Here is an 11,018-nt window from a genome sequence, read left to right as displayed (position 1 = left end):
ATACAATCTGTACTAGTGTAGTGGTTAGGGTGCAATGTTTTCAAAGTAAAACATACCATCTTTTCTTCCACTTTAGGGACTTCTTCGATGACTGGGGCAGGTTTGACAGCCTTTTCTAGAACGCTGTTTTGCACAACCTTGACTTCCTATAGTGAAGGCAACAGAGTCAATGAAGGGTTACTAACAAACACCTCAAATCTCATTTGGAGTCAAGTCTGAAGGCAGGTTTGGGAGGTACAGCAATTCCAACTATGCTCTTATTTCTGTATCTACTTGAGTATTGCAGTAGGAAGCAGACTCATGCCAAACACTAAGCGGTTGCGAGGCAGTTATGCTACATGAGAGCATGTCCTCGGGAGGAATATCATCTATCCTTAAGGAAAGCACCAAGGGGTGAGAAGACTTAAGGCCATGCATGCTCCTGTGGGTAATATATGCAAATAAGGAAGATTGAACAGTACCTTTGCAGTGCCACCTATTGGATGGCAGCATTCCTGCAAGTCAATGTCTGCAGGTGGTGCTGCAGAGGCATTGTTACAGCTCCCTATGGCCTCCAACAGATGGTTTTTTGCAGCAGTAGATTTTAGCTGCACGACCCCCCAAAAAAAAAAAAAGTTAGTTACTCACCTAGCAGATGCCATCAGGGGTCCCCAACACTGTTCTCCAGAGCTCCAGGCAGGCTGCCGGGCACTTGTCAGCGCTGATAGACCATCTATTGCTGGAGACGAGGATTGAAGTCCTCGCCTCCAACAAGAGATTGCTCCGATTAGCTGAGTTGGTGCACCATCACTAGTAATAGATGATCTATCAACACTGACAAGTGCCCGGCAGCCTGACGAGAGCAGTGGTGGGGACCCACATGGCACCAGCTAGGCGAGCATTTTTTATTTTTTTTTTAGCTTCCTTGGCTGCGTTTTCAGCTGAAGCCACAGCCAAAACATTGGCAAAATGCATGCCAGCACTGCTGAAGCAACAGTAAATGTAGCATTAAAAAACGCTGCGTTTCTGCCAACGCCTGTGTTAGGGAGGCCTTATAGAGCATGGGCTAGTATCCAGGACTTCCCCTTCCGAGTTCCATGACTGCATGATCAAGAGTTTCCTCTTGATAGCAGCCTGTGGAGACCACATTCTTAAATTAGACCAACACTATCAGTTGTAGCAGCTTTCTCCAGGTTTATAGTACATGTTAAGGCCCTAGAACTAATTCACCAATTGCATAAAAACAAGCAATTTAATTTACAGTTCATTCATTAGACTTTCTAGTACAATCTTACCACTTGGAGTATTGCAGACTAAGTCATGTTCATCAAGCTTACCTTCTTCGCAGCCATTTTAGATTTCATACAGTTTCCAATGTCTCCCAGAACATTTCGTCTGCCCATCATGTTCTTCCCAGCCGCAGCATCCGTTTTGTCCATGTTGAACCGCATGCTCTGGAAACAGGAAGCCAGAAATAAGCACCAATGGCCAGACCATACTTCAAGCAGTTACACTACAGCAGTTGTAGCTAGGCTTGTATGGTTATCCAGCTTTAGTACCGTAGAACCACATGGGGGGGGGGGGGGGGGGGATTATAATATGGCTGTATTACACCTTGTGAGACTAGCATCAAGGAGCCAAGTACTTTTACGCAGAAAAACCACCAGCCAAGTAATCACTTGAAAGAACAAATTCAAATGATCTTGGTCAACTAATGAATAATTATTGCCCTGTGTAAGAGCAAAGAAATAACTGGCCATTTGTAAGCGTCAATGACCTTTTCTGAGTCCCCATCTGAAGGACTGTTGCTCAGTGTAAAGGCACCTATAGTTTTAGTAACATTACTTTCAATAGTGTCACTGGTATTGCTGTAGGGGTTATAATTGTGATCAGACCCCTGAGCCTGGGGGGCCCCCAGAGGCTCCCCTTGGTATATTAGCACAGACTGCTGATCACTGGCTGGTACTTTCAGATCTTATTCCCCATCTCTTCCCATATGGTGCTAAGCAATGTGTAGTCTGCATCCTCCTCCCTCTCTTTATTTGGTTTCTGAGGCCTGAAGTAGAGGAAGGACAACACAGGGTACACACTGTCCAGCACAAGCAGTGCACTGTATGAAGAGGCAGCGAAAATATGAGATCTGAAGGTACCAGATGACTACAGTTATTACTGTGGGGGAAAGCACTAAGATGGGCTACCATTATGTTTGTGGGGGGCACCATTACCTTGTCAGGGGTATACAATGAGCATATTTGATGCAAAGAGGGGTTATTACTGTCTGAGGGCACATTACTTTGAGGGTCTCAGAGGGAAATTTTAATTGTGCATGACTACAGAAGGGGGGAAGCTATTACTTTGTGGGGGCACAAAGGAGGCATTTTACAGTTGAAACCATGAGGAAGTTATTACCATGAGGATAACAGCCTATATCTAAGCCTGTTGTCTGTTTTCTTAGATAACTGAATTTTATGCAGTTTAAGTTTAGGACTGCTGCAATGAACTGCTAGGTCACCCCCACCCCAAGCTGAACCTTTACACCATGGTACATGAACCTTAAGCTACACCCCCGAAGAGTCATATCCAGCCAACACAAACATTGAATACTCTGCCAGATGGTAGACTGTTGTCTACAGATGACGTTTAACATCACCTAACGCATCATGCTAACTTTCTGTGACAGTAGGCTGACTTTTGAATGACTAAGGGTGGTTTTGGACAGGACAACTGAGACGTTTAGGCACCTGACAGCCATCGCAACGGCTAGCGCTCATATGCTTTCATACAGCAAGCCATTCAGTGAACGAAAGCACAGCAAGATCTTCCAATCGCCCACCTCCATTTACTGAAAACAAGTAGTTTAAGAGGTGAACGATAGCCGGTTTACACTGAGAGAAGTCGCTCATTAGTCGCTGTTTCAGTGAGCGGAAATGGAACAAATAGGGACTACCCACTCAATACCCCATCAGGTGCCAACATTCACCCAAATTGCTCATTTCAGCATTTATTCAGGCGACTGTCAGCCTGGGCAAGAGGACCCTAAAATAACTCACCAGGTTAAACTCTGCTATATCTTTACATGCCTTATTGTCATCATTCAATCTTGTAGAACAAGACAGATGAAGACACTTTTCTACAGGTACTTTCACAAGGGCCAGCTATCAGCCAACAACAGAAGTTGGCTTGTGTAACCACAGGACCCGACAAGGTGCTGAGCAAGAAGTTAGTTATTTACTTTGTTTCAGCACAATGAAGAGGCAACTTCTTGCTCAGTGTAAACAGGTAGTCATACACATGTGAACAACTGCCTGTTCACAGTAAATGGAGGCAGCCAGAACAGATTTCTAGTTCTCTGCTTCCATCAGGTGCAAGAGCACCCAGACATCCTGTGTAACAAGAAAAACCCAACATACTTGAGATCTTTGCTGTATAGAGCAAAGTAGGCTTCTTCCACATTGAGTCTGCAGTAGACATTTACCATGTACAGTATTAACTGCAACATAATCCAGAGAAAGACAAAGTTGCCATTTTCACCATAGCATATACATTCAGCTTAATAGGTGTGAAGGAACCCAATACCAGTAGTAGTCTGCAGTCAGACAATGGTCCAAAAATATGTATATATAGCCAGCTTTGATTTTTACATACTGCAGATACAAGATCAGGTAAATAACAGGGTCTCAATAATAAATGCTAATCTATCAAAGTAGAGAAACTGATCACTTTCTGGGTATGGTCTATAAAACACCTGCCTATAGCCAAGTGCCCATATGCTGCACCAGCTAGAACCCTTACCCTGGTCATCATAGATGCCATTCTTGCTACTGCTCACAAGACCTCTCCTTACCACTCAGAACCTGCTGACTGCTCTCTCACAAGGGTTTACATCTTGGACATTGGCGGATGATTGGCTGAGATCTCATCAACAAGCAGCTGCTACAATTTCTGCCTGATTTCTAGCCAGGGCTTCTGATTGAGCAGTTAATGTGGCAGCTATAAGTTTAACTACTGCCTGGCCAGGCTAGGGCTACATGGAGACTGCATGTCATATCACATGGTCTAAAAAGTTGCATGGTTGGGTTCATTAAAGAACTTGGCCATTTCAATGGCCGGGAGCATCGGTGCGTATCTTTTTTTGCACATGCAAAAAGTACAGTAAGGACGGCCGCACATGCGACTATTTGCACAGCCAATTTTAGTGAGTGCAGTACCAGCGAATACCATTGATTTAAATGGGTTCATTCTCACGGTTCTTTCATTCCTCGCACATTTGGCTCGCACAAAAAAAACACAACATGCTTTACTTTTGTGTGCATTTGCGCACCCAAGCCGCAGTAGGAGTCTATGGGGGTGTGCAAATATGCACCCCATCTGCACAAAATCTGGCACGGAACTATGCGACCCTAAGGCTGCATTCAGACGAATGTATATCGGCTCGGTTTTCACGCCGAGCCGATATACGTCATCCTCATCTGCAGGGGGGGGGGGGGAGGATGGACGAGCCAGGAGCAGGAACTGAGCTCCCGCCTCCTCTCTGCCTCCTCTCCGCCCCTCTGCACTATTTGCAATGAAAGGAGGCGGGATGGGGGCGGGGCTAAATTCCGAGAATTAGCCCCCCCCTGCAGATGAGGATGACGTATATCGGCTCGGCGTGAAAACCGAGCCGATATACGTTCGTGTGAATGCAGCCTAAGGACTCCTTGGCATGGGTGTACGCACATTTGCGCGTGCCCCAGCATTGCGTTTTTGCGTAGTGAGCAATGCATTTAATGCGTGTTTTGGTGTATTTTACTGTATTTTTTCCACCCGCAGGTCATGTTCATTTTTCTCGCGGTAAACGAGACGCACAACTGAAAATGCATGTTGCGCACGTATTTGCATATCCCCCATTGACTTCTAAAGATTAGAGCATGGTGTGTTTTTTTAGCATGCAAAATATGGAAATAAGAATGAGCCAATTGAAATCATTGGGTTCTGTTTTCTGCGTACTGTGAGTGTAAAATTTGCAAACGCAAATATGCCCGTATGAAGCCGGCCTCATAGTTGGGCTCCACTGTGACATCTCACACTTCATTGTATTGCAATGCCATCTAAGGCTTTATTCCCATGAGAGTATATCGGCTGCTGTTTTCACGGCCAAAATACGCTACGATGTGAGGTGTAAAATCTCGTGAACAGATGCACAATTCTAACGTTTGCGCGCCCGTTCAGACGGCATGGGCTCCGGCGCATATATGCAGAGGCTGCCATGCTGTTGAACCTTCCCCTTTCCTCCCCTCCTCTCTGGCTGATTGCAATGGGAGGGGCGGAGCTAAGTGGCACCCTGACCCGCCTCCTCCCATTGCTGGCTGCGGACAAGGGGCAGGGTGGGAGCTTATCTCTGCCCTGTTCCGCTCCTTGTCCACAGCCAGCATTGGGAGTAGGCGGGACAGGGCGATGCTTAACTCCACCCACTCCCATTGCAATCAGCTGGAGGGGAGGGTCATGCTGCTAAACTCCCTTCCACCTTCCTTCTCCGGCCGCTGTCATTGGCTCCCACAGGAGCTCATGCAGCTGCCAACGTATTCTGGCCAAAAAGATAGTTCCAGGACTATCTTTTGGGCCCGATGTAAAAATGCCCGGCACTATTTTGGCCGTCCGGGCGCTTTTATGCTGCGGGAAGACAGCAATGTGATCTAATGCATTGGAATACAATGCATCAGATCAATGCTTATATCGGCCGACCGTGAAAACGGCGGGCTGATATACGCTTGTGGGAAAGAGGCCTAAGACGAAGGCTACTCAGCGGAAGCAAAAAACCTGTGTGATTTGGCTACGACTTGCTCTTGCATTGAAATTGTATGTTTATTTTAGGGTGCAATTTGTTTTTGAGTTGTGTGAAATTTAGAATTCGCAACACCCACTAGATCCGAAGAAAATTTCCTGACATGTCACAAGTGCATCACGGTCACTCCGCCACTATGAACTCTCTCTTCAAAAAGTTGATTGATTTGCAATCTGTGACCAAAAATCCAGCAGGTTTAATTTTTTTGTGATTCTTATGTCACTCTCATCATGTCGAATGTATCAGTACTACCAAATTCACAATGATTAGCTGCAATATTGCAATGTGATCTCACAGTCTTTATATCATCAAAGTTACCATGTTGATTCTTGCTATATGCTACTAGAGATAATAAAATAGGGGAAGTAGGTTATTCAACTGGGGTTTTCCGGGGAAAATACTATCCTCAGGTAGGTCATCAATAGTTGATCTTCCGGGGTTCTGTTGCTTGGAAGCCCGCTGGATCAGCTGATTGTGCACCCACTGACAGCGCCACAATTACACAGGGTTGGAAGCAGATGCTCTGAACCTTGTGTAGTGGCTAGTACTTGTGACTGCTAGCAGCTCCGACCTCTGTGTAAGGGTGCATTCCCACGAACGTATATCGGCTCGGTTTTCATGCCAAGCCGATATACGTTGTCCTCATCTGCAGGGGGGGGAGGGAGGATGGAAGAGCCAGGAGCAGGAACTGAGCTCCTGCCCTCTCTCCGCCCCTCTGCATTATTTGCAATGGGGAGAGGCGAAATGGGGGTGGGGCTAATTCTTGGAACATAGCCCCGCCCACATCCCGCCTCCTTTCAATGCAAATAGTGCAGAGCTGCGGAGAGGAGGCAGAGAGGGGGCAGGAGCTCAGTTCCAGCTCCTGGCTCTTCCATCCCCCCCCCCCCTGCAGATGAGGACGACGTATATCGGCTCGGCGTGAAAACCGAGCCGATATACGTTCGTGGGAATGCAGCCTAATGGCCAGCATCTGAAATTGCAGGCACGGCTCCCATTGATTTCCGCTTCGACTCCAGTATGATTACGGCGCTATCAGTCAGCTGACTGATCGGGGTCTCAAGTGACAGACCCCAGCCGATCAGCTATTGATGACTCATCCTTAGGATAGATCATCAGTAGTATTTTCCCCGGAAAATCCCTTTAACCCCTTTAGTGGCAGGTTTATTATTACCATATTATGGCAGGGAAATGTCCGATGCTTGTTGCGCTGAGTATGCAGTAAAAACCCGAGAAGATTTCAGATGACAGCTGAGTGCTCTGCACATTTCAGCACTAGAGCTGTTCACGGAAATTTTCCGGGGTTTAACTGCATGGTCAGTGCAGCAAGCCCTAGACATTTTCTGGGCGTGCCACTAAAGGGGTTAATGCATTTTTTGCAAAACCTCAAAAGCAACACTGTGATTTTGCAGGACATGAAGTTCAAAACGTTGCTTGCAGTATGTCACCTGGCTTAGGGATTTTTCACACTAGACAGAATATTCTGCAACAGTGTTGAGGAATATGCCGTTCCTGAATTCCACACCAATATCTACACTGCTAACTGCATATTTTTATGCAGAACTGCTGACAGGATTCTGTGGTTTTCAATTCTGCACCAAAATCCGTGGTTTTTGGGGCTGAATATTTCACAGTACTGTTGCAGAATATCCCGTCCTGTGTGAAAGGTCCCTTATTGGTTCATATTATTTGTGAATCCAACCATGGTGGGTGTTCACACACAAAGGAATTGTTGTGGGATTTCAGCTACAGCATGTGCACCAAGATTCTGCAATAATGAATGTTTAACAAGCCCCATTCACTCACAGTGCAGGACATCTGCAACAGAAAATAGTCGTGCCGCAGATTTTCAAATCCACAGCATGTTCTGTCTGTCGTGGAAAAATAATGTATTTTCATTGTGGATTTCATTCATTGGAATGCAATAAGTGGCGTTTATTGTTTTAAAAATTTCCGTGATGTGTGACCTCACCCTTAGGGCTTATTCAGATGGGCGTATATCGGACAGGTTTTCATGCCTGGCCGATATAAGCTGCCCCTCTCTGCAAGCGGAGGAGGCAAGACGGGAGTTAATGCACTGAGCTCCCGCCCCCTCTCACCACTGTTTGCAATTGGAGGGGGCAGGACAGGGTGGAACCTCGCTCCGCCTCCCATTGCAAACAGTGGCAAAGGGCAGAGAGGGGTCAGCAGCTCAGTGCACTAGCTGCCTTCCTGTCCTAGCCTCCTCCCCCTGCAGGGAGGGGCATCGTATATTGGCCGGGCGGGAAAACCTGACTGATATACGCCTATCTGAATAAACTGAGAAAATCGCACGAGTTCTGTGCATTTGCACAATGTACATAACTCAAGTACTCATTTACTGTGTTATACTGTAATGCTTAAAGGGAACCAGTCATCACCTTTGAGCGGGAGCTATGCTTCATACTCACCAAATACCCCGTTCCAACACACAGCTCTGTACATGCACTCTCCTATAGAGATGAATTAGAGAGCGTGTACGTACACAGATGTCTTGGGGACACATCACAGGAAAGGGGAACCCGATGAGTCTAAAAATCAGCTCCTCATTCCCGCAACTTTAAGTACCATAATGTAGTTTATGAGGCTCAAAGCTGATGATAGGTTCCCTTTAAGTGTTGCCTTACTGTTTCTGAGCAATGCATTAAGCCTTGGACTGCATATACAGGGGAAGCATCCAGTAAAAGACTGTCTCCGCACGTCTTTGGGAGCTTTATGACCTTCACACGAGTGAGAAAATCGCCTGAGATTTGTGCGTTGCGAGATGCACAACTATGAACCCCATTCTTTTGACTGGGTTCATACATGAGCGATTTTCCCCTGCATGGCACCGCGAGTCGATGCGAGAAACAAATCACGGAATGTTTTATCTTCCTGCATGCTCTCACATTGCAGCGGCCGTTGTCTCCAATGGGGCTGGCGGTGGCAACATCGCACCACATGCTGTTTTGACATGAAACCGCCTTGCATCTGCAGGGAATTCACATGGGGGGGGGGGGTAGCGCGATACAGGGCTGTAATTCATGGCCTCATATCGCGCTCGCCTGTGTGAAGTTAGCCTTAGTGGCTAAGGAGATGGAAATCCTGTATACACTACATGTCAATCAGGTTTTGTAAGCCCCATTAAACTAGTTTGGGCATGTGTATACAACTAAGAACCTAAGAAACAGAAGTGTCTACAGCTATACAAATCCTTCATGTAGTAGCCTGCAGTCCTGCGTCACTCCAAGTAAGGCCTCCAGCATACGGGTGTATTTGGGGCAGTGTGCTGACCGTGTTGACAGCACCTGGCCCCATTCTAGCCTATGGGGATATGCAGATTGCCTTTTTCCACGTGGACTAATAGTCCATGAAAAACTCCTTGCATACCTTAATCTTGTCTGTATAATGGACAAGAAATAGGACATGTTAATGCAAGTCTATGCGCTATGTCCGTGTAAATCGGACAGCTTGTGGATAGTTGTCTGTTCTGCTGTCCGATGCAAGTTAGGCCCCACGCCAAGTTGTGCACCCGGGCCTTAGGCTAATTTCACATGGGCGAGCACGATATTGGGTGGTGAAACTCAGCTTAATATTGTGCTCGGGACCGTGCAAATTCCCCTCGGTTACAAGGCAATAGTGTCAAAAACCGCTTCCCATCCCCTGAGGGAAGTAGCGGTCCTCCAGTGCTGCTCTCAGCTGCATCGGAAGATCAGCAAGCGGTTTCAATGGTAAACCTCGTGCAATGTTTTTTTCCGGCCCTATTGAAAACAATGGGTGATGCATTTCGAGGGACCGCCTGAAGATGAGACATGCCACGACGTACGTACGTACGTGCGTGCGTGCGTGCGTGCGTGCGTGCGTGCGTGCGTGCGTGCGTGCGTGCGTGCGTGCGTGCGTGTAATGACTCATTCATGTATCTGACCTCATTCAAAAGAAAAAAAAAGAGGTTCACATTCGTGTGAGATGTGTATCTTGCAACAAACAAACCTTGTGTGATTTGCTCGGCCGTGTGACAACGGCTAAGGGTGCTTTGAGATGGACCAATTATCTTCAAACAAGCGAAAGTGAACAAAAATCATTCAGTCTCAACGTAAGCCATTGCCTGACCGATGACAGAGAATCGTTCGTCATTCAGTTTCTGCAGTGTTCTCATTCAGTGCTTCACATTCACTGACCAATACTTGTTGAACAAGTCCATGATGAATCTGCCGGTCTACCCAGGCTGCACGAGAGCGAACGAGCTAGTGGTGACACCTCAAAGGAGCCTAACCCTCTCTTGGCATCAGGACCTGTCAGTACACAGGCTTTGTATGTAATCTGTGGCTATTCATACACTTGTCCGTATAGGAAGTGTGTACTAAAACCGATACCCCGCATTTTAAATCAAGATTTTTACAAAGTTGACTTTCTTTTCGATGCACTGAAGAAATATGACAAAATAAACCACTGCAAAAAGTGTACACCGTGTATGTGCAATAAGTTTCTAAAGGCAGTGTCGCATGCGTGTATTACAGGTGCTTTTACCAATGCCACTATACTTGCTCTCCGATTGGTTAGAGCTGCTTACGTGATCACCATTGGCCAATTAGACTCTGGCAAATTAGATGGCTGAAAATGGGTTCCGAAACCAGTAGATCAGAGGAACAGCTGAGACCATCACCTACCAGTAATACTGTATATCCCCCTCCTTCTGTCCTTGGATAGGATTTGGTCCCAATACCAGAGGTCTGCTTAAAAACAATATGTGGTGGTATAAGATGTGTCAAATTTATCAGGGATCCACTTGTTAAAAGATTTGGTACATGTTGGACTGTCTGTGCTCTAGAAAATGGCTGCATTGTCCCTTCTGTGTTGTGTAGTAGTAATAATATACATGCATTTCTTATATCAGCCCAGGCAAACATATAGCTAGCAGTTAAATGGTTAACAAGCTCAATATTATAACCTGGTATGCAGAAGTACAATGTTGAAGCTAAACCTCCCACGTATGGTTCCTAGCGTGAGCTATCAAGGGGAGGAACTTCTTAGCTATCTACTGCATTCCTTTGGTTCAGATTGGAATATTTATTAAGTCTATGCTACTTGGGTATATAGTGTTCACATAGCAACATACACCTGGGGCGTAAACATATGTTAATCATCAGCATCATTACATACTAGGCCAATCATGAGTTATGATGTTGGGGGAGGCGTACATGTAATTGGTGTGTCATATTCAACT

Source organism: Eleutherodactylus coqui, chromosome 5 (genome assembly GCF_035609145.1).
Source record: "Eleutherodactylus coqui strain aEleCoq1 chromosome 5, aEleCoq1.hap1, whole genome shotgun sequence".
In the NCBI taxonomy this organism is placed as follows: domain Eukaryota; kingdom Metazoa; phylum Chordata; class Amphibia; order Anura; family Eleutherodactylidae; genus Eleutherodactylus; species Eleutherodactylus coqui.
Note: the sequence above shows the minus strand (reverse complement) of the source record.